Source organism: Gymnoscopelus microlampas (assembly GCF_963454915.1).
Source record: "Gymnoscopelus microlampas genome assembly, chromosome: 24".
NCBI classification, from domain to species: domain Eukaryota; kingdom Metazoa; phylum Chordata; class Actinopteri; order Myctophiformes; family Myctophidae; genus Gymnoscopelus; species Gymnoscopelus microlampas.
Window position 1 is genome coordinate 28,005,604 of NC_139961.1, and position 5,511 is coordinate 28,011,114.

The 5,511-nt window shown below is 40.8% G+C and overlaps 1 long non-coding RNA gene across 1 annotated transcript in view; it reads left to right on the forward strand.

Annotated features, from left to right (window-relative positions):
- The window catches only part of LOC311040379, a 263,298-nt gene extending 258,240 nt beyond the window's left edge, over positions 1-5,058 (forward strand). Inside the window, exon 2 of the long non-coding RNA XR_014600265.1 lies at positions 4,814-5,058. This is a non-coding gene — a long non-coding RNA (uncharacterized lncRNA). The remainder of the gene's footprint in view (positions 1-4,813) is intronic.
- The last annotated feature ends 453 nt before the right edge of the window (positions 5,059-5,511 follow it).

Genomic DNA, 5,511 nt, shown 5'->3' on the forward strand with positions numbered 1-5,511 from the left:
ATAATGAAGCTCTGAATGGCCCACGCAAACATACACACACACACACACACACAATCTGGAACGGTGGTTCTCAAAGTGAAAAGGTGGTCCCCTCCATGGACCCCTAGGGACCCCTAGGGGTCCATGGGGGGGGGGGGGGGGGTTAACTTCCACGGGATCCCTAGCAAAAGTAGTTAATGTAGCATCACAATCATTTGAACCATTTATATCCATTTATACGTTGGCTCAAAAATACCAGATCTACAAGCTCGTACATCTGCTATTTTTTTTTAAGTTATAAAAATATCGAAAATGTTTTTGAAAAATTCACAAATCTTCTCTTCTGGGGGTCCCTGGCACAAAACATTTTCAGATGCGGGTCTGTGGCCAAATACATGTCAATTTGGGGGTCCTTTGAGAACTACTGCTCTAGAAAATTGCATTATTCTCAGAGCCTGTTTAGTATGGATTGTGGTAGGGCTGAGCGATATATGGACAGTGAACAGGCTTTTTCTCTGGTTTGTTTCCTTTGTAGCCTGTTACACCGGTGTAACAGGCTACAATTGTATGAAGGACCAGAGCCAAGGTTTTAGGATGACAATGTTCTTTTATTTCCTGGAAGCTAATCACACAATGCTGCTTTTAGACACTGTATAGCTACAGAGGAAACAGGCTAGACAAAAGGCAGATGACAACGTATCATGTCAGAGGATGTCCCTCTCCCTCAATGTGTGTGGGGATGACTGATTTATCCTGTTGGTGTATAGTCACACCTAGCTCTGAGTCCAAAGACTCAGACCTATTCAATCCGGGAACACAGCTCTGTCATTATAGATTTCTTTTGGCTATTTTTGAAACATCTTTAACATTTGTGCAAATATATATATATATATTTTTTTAAGTGAACATTTGTAAAATATTTTGTTCCAGGGACCCCCAGAAGCAAAGACTTGACTTACAAATGTTCGCTAAAAAAAAAAAAAAAAAATCAAATATTTGCACAAATGTTCAAGATTTTTCAAAAATAGCAGATTTACAAGCTCATAGCGTGGCACTCGGTGCCGCGCCATGAGCTTGTATATCTGCTATTTTTGAATAGCCAAAGTATAAAATATGGATAAAGTGGTTACACAGATTCGTTCTCGGTTTGAATGGGTTATGTCAGATTGGATAAAAACAGAAAAAGGCAACACTTTTCACACTTTTCACATCACAATTTTACGACACATCCAAAATCCCATCATATTGCCCTGCCCTAGATTGTAGTGGCCTTTCATTCTAGTTGCATAGAGTTATTACTCGTCCTCTTATAGAGGAAAAACAGAAGCTTCTCTTAGCACCTGCAGCTATATCAAGCCATCACTCATGAGCTGTTTTATGTGTAGATGGTCCATATCCATTTTTTCCCCCAATTCATTTAAAAAAAAAATATATATATATTTAATGTATTTTCTTTTTCTTTATGTTGTCGCACTGCTTCTCTTCGGTTAATGGTTCCATCTAGAACCAGAAGAAGACTCCTGTTTTATGTTTTGAAGTTTGTTCAGGAAGTCGGACTACAGGGTTAGGCTTGATTTAGTTGTGACGCATAGTAAGCTTGTAGAACTCTGACATTGACTCTGCTGTTGTAAATCCCTTTTCATAACTGAGCGTATCAATACTTTTCCATTGGTTCTTTATAATACTACTTTTTGTACATTGTTGTCAGTGTTCACAGACTCCCTGCCTTTGTTGCAGATATAGAGGGCTCCTCTTTATGCTTGGGGTCTGCATACTAAATACATCCTGCTCTTTAAACCAAATATTACAGTGGCTTGTGGCAGAGTCACTCATGGCCTCAAGTCTGCTGCCTTATGCAAGTGCTGCCTTTTCTGTTGGAACAGCTCTCTTGTTTACGCTGATGCATTTCAGCATTTCGTATTGGATCTGCGAGATGATGGCCTGGAGAAGTCCATCCACTTTCATTATCAGTCTGGTGTCGTCGAGCTTCTTTAAAACGTTTTTCACAGCATCAGAAATGAGGGCTGGTAGTCTAAAATAATAGATCTACCTCATATTCTCTTACTGAGGTGATAGACATAGGCATGCAAACCACACTAGAACCACTGAACACATGTATTGACATTATGAACACGCTGAATAAATGTTTGGCCCATTATTGCAGAACATCTCAAGGTGATAATAAGTTGACTTTAGTACACACAGGTATATATGCATACACTTGTCCCGTCTTGGTTATCTTAAACAGGACCAGTAACTTTAAATATTAATTTAATCTGGCATGCATTTTGTTTTAAGCAGTTTGAAAATAGGTGACATTCACTTTTCAAACCACAGTAGCCATGGTCTCATACTAAATCTTCAGAATCCTTTTTTCTTTTTTTGTTTAGACTTTGACACTATTCATTCTAGTTCACATTTCGTGTAGGACTAAGACAAATGCAGCAGACAAAATGACTTCATGCATTTAAGCTTTAGTCTGTTGTAGCCAGACAATCAGAGATCTCCGCCTGTACCGATACATCAGGGGAAATCCAAATTCAATGTAAAGTGGTGCATTTATATAGCGCTTTTATCCAAAGCGCCTTACATAGATTGTGCATTACATTCACCCATTCACACACATTCACACACCGATGGCGGAGGAAACCATGCAAGGCACCAACCTGCTCATCGGGAGCAATTTGGGGTTCAGCATCTTACTCAAGGACACTTCGGCACTAACTCTGGGGGAGCCCGGGATCGAACCGGGAACCTCAAGGAATTTTTCCACTTGCAGTGACAAGCTCCCATTTCCAGCTCAGAGTATTGAGAATGTAGAGGTCACTCTATCGATGTCCCTCACCAAAGCCACCATACACATAGACCCTGGATTCAGGGTCATACGTTGCTGAGTGGCCAGTGGCAGGAGGTGGTATGGGTCCATAGGCAGAGGAGTTTATGGGGAACCAGCAGTCATTGTCTGTGTCAAGCTTCCACAGAGAATCCTTGCAGTGTGCTTGACAGGTCGCAGACGTCTCCCCTCCAATCACGACGGCTGTATGATGGTCAGTCAACCACATGCCATGTCTCCAGCGTGCTGATGGACACACTGAAAGACATAACGCTGTGGAATCTTCTTCCTGCTCTGTGTTTTCTTCTCGTCCTTTTCCTCCTAAGATCTTAATTTTCTTGGGGCTTGGACCTTGTTCTGTGCCTTCAATTGAACGCCACATAGTCTGGCCTCTCCTTGGAATTCCGGCAGTCATACCCCGTGGCCAAGTAAGACGCCGATCACTTGCCAAAGTAGAGTCATGGGTCTGAGTTGTTCTGTCAGCTTGAAGCTCAGAATAGAAAACACTGTCTCCCAAATGCAAGGAGGAAGGGAGTGTTCTCTCTGCAAACTTTAAGCTTGATCTTCCCATAAACTCATCTGCTCTCTTGTGCCACCGCCGCTGCCACAACGTCGGGGTCCCAATCTCCATCCCAAGTGATAGACCACCTGTTTTGCATTGACAGTGTCCCAATATGTTGGGTCTTCTCGCCGACGTGAACCTCCACGGATATGGAGGTCCACTCTCCAAGACCAAATATTTGGGGAGAGGCAGTGGAAGGATGACTTGTAAACTCCTTTTGGAATTACCGACAAACTGGCGGGGAGCACCAGTGATGGACTTAGCTCATTGAATGGTATGTTCCGATTGGTATTGCTGACATGGGCGAGAACACACCACAACGCTGCCTGTAGAGCCTACTCTGATTTTATGGGCACTGAGAAACGTTCCCCAGAGGCTTCGACACCAGACAAATAATAAAGCCCCAAAATAAGACGCCACCAGGGGGATGGCATTTCCCACCTGCACCTCTCCAGGCTAGCATCATGAGGTCTTAAAGAAATCTCTTTATGGGACATAATGCCAATCTGTAGTTTTGTTTTGTTTTGTTTTGGTTTTATTCTTTCATTGTTCAGTTTATACATTGAATAACTTTAATGCACTATAATAATTCCCTGGTACTATAACAATTACACGAAGTACGTGTAGTGTTGTCAAGCACTAATGTGCCAAATGAAAACAAATCCAAAGTCAAAACAATCATTGCTGCAGCCAGACTTGAACAAAAAGTCATGTCACATTGTTGTCTATTATTATGCTGTGTTATTTAAAAAGAATTGAAAAGATAATAATTGAACTGGTTTGTGCTAGTTTATTGTTTACTAAAACTGACCTGCTGTTGTGAGAACTGGTACCTGGAACTGGAATTTGATGAACAATCATAAAGCTTTCATAACGTAGAGAACACTTCAGCCTGAGTTATACTCTGTTCATGAGACAGTGTCCCGCACCACAAATAAGCCAATCTACAAGCAGTGGTGTAACTAAGTATATTTACTCAAGTACTGTACTTAAGAACAATTTTGAGGTAATTTGACTTTACTGGAGTATTTCCAATTGTCTATACTTTTACTTCTACTCCACTACATCTCAGGGGCAAATGTTATACTTTTACTCCACTACAATTATTTGAAAAAACATTAGTTACTAGTTACTTTGCAGATATAAGTTATTATATTATAAAACACACATTAACCACTGAAGCCCTCTTTTATACATAGGCTATTTGAAAATAGCCGATCTACAAGCTCACAGCGCGTCGCATCGCAACGCGCTGTGAGCTTGTAGATCGACTATTTTCAAACATTTTAGTACTTTTACTTTTGGCACATCCAAGTACATTTTGATGCCAATACTTTTGTACTTTTACTCAAGTAACATTTTGAACACAGGACTTTTACTTGTAACAGAGTACTTCTACATTGTGGTATTGATACTTTTACTTAAGTAAACAAATGCAGTACTTTTTCCACCACTGTCTACAAGCCACAATGCCCTGTAGATCTCTTATTTCCGGCACAGGACACCATCGTGCAACGCAGTATAAATTAGGATTCCTCACCGAAGGTGTAAGGACAGGGTTGTCATTTGTTTCAGATCATAATGAAAGTCAGCCTCGTCAGGCACTCCATCCTAATGAAGTGAATGTAAATAATTTTCATGATTGAAATTTTTAGGACCTATAGAATAAACCTTATTTTATATATCTAACCTTCTTGTCTGAACTTTATTGATATTTGTTTAGTAATGAAACGTATAGCGTTTAGATATTAGTATTCATTAATTTGTTAATCGATCAATCAGACCATGTACAGCTGAAGGTGAGAAGAACACATAAGTGACTTCTTTCTCCTTTCAAGTACAATTACCTTGTGAATGCTGCCATCTTGTGGCAGAAAATACTTATAGCTCATGTCTAATGGAAGAATGATTGCTGCTACTACATTTACCCTGTTATACTGATAGAGACTTGAGAGTAATGCAGCTTTAAGCTCCAGATCATCCATTCCCAACCTATGGGCCCGGGCGCACATAGGGTGTGTGAGGAGATTGCAAGTGGACCCCCAAATAATAGGCAAAACACTTTTTTTCCACAATTGCCTCGTGTTCGAGGGAGGGAAGCCGGGCGGGGAGGGTGATATTTGTTGCCCATTTGTGG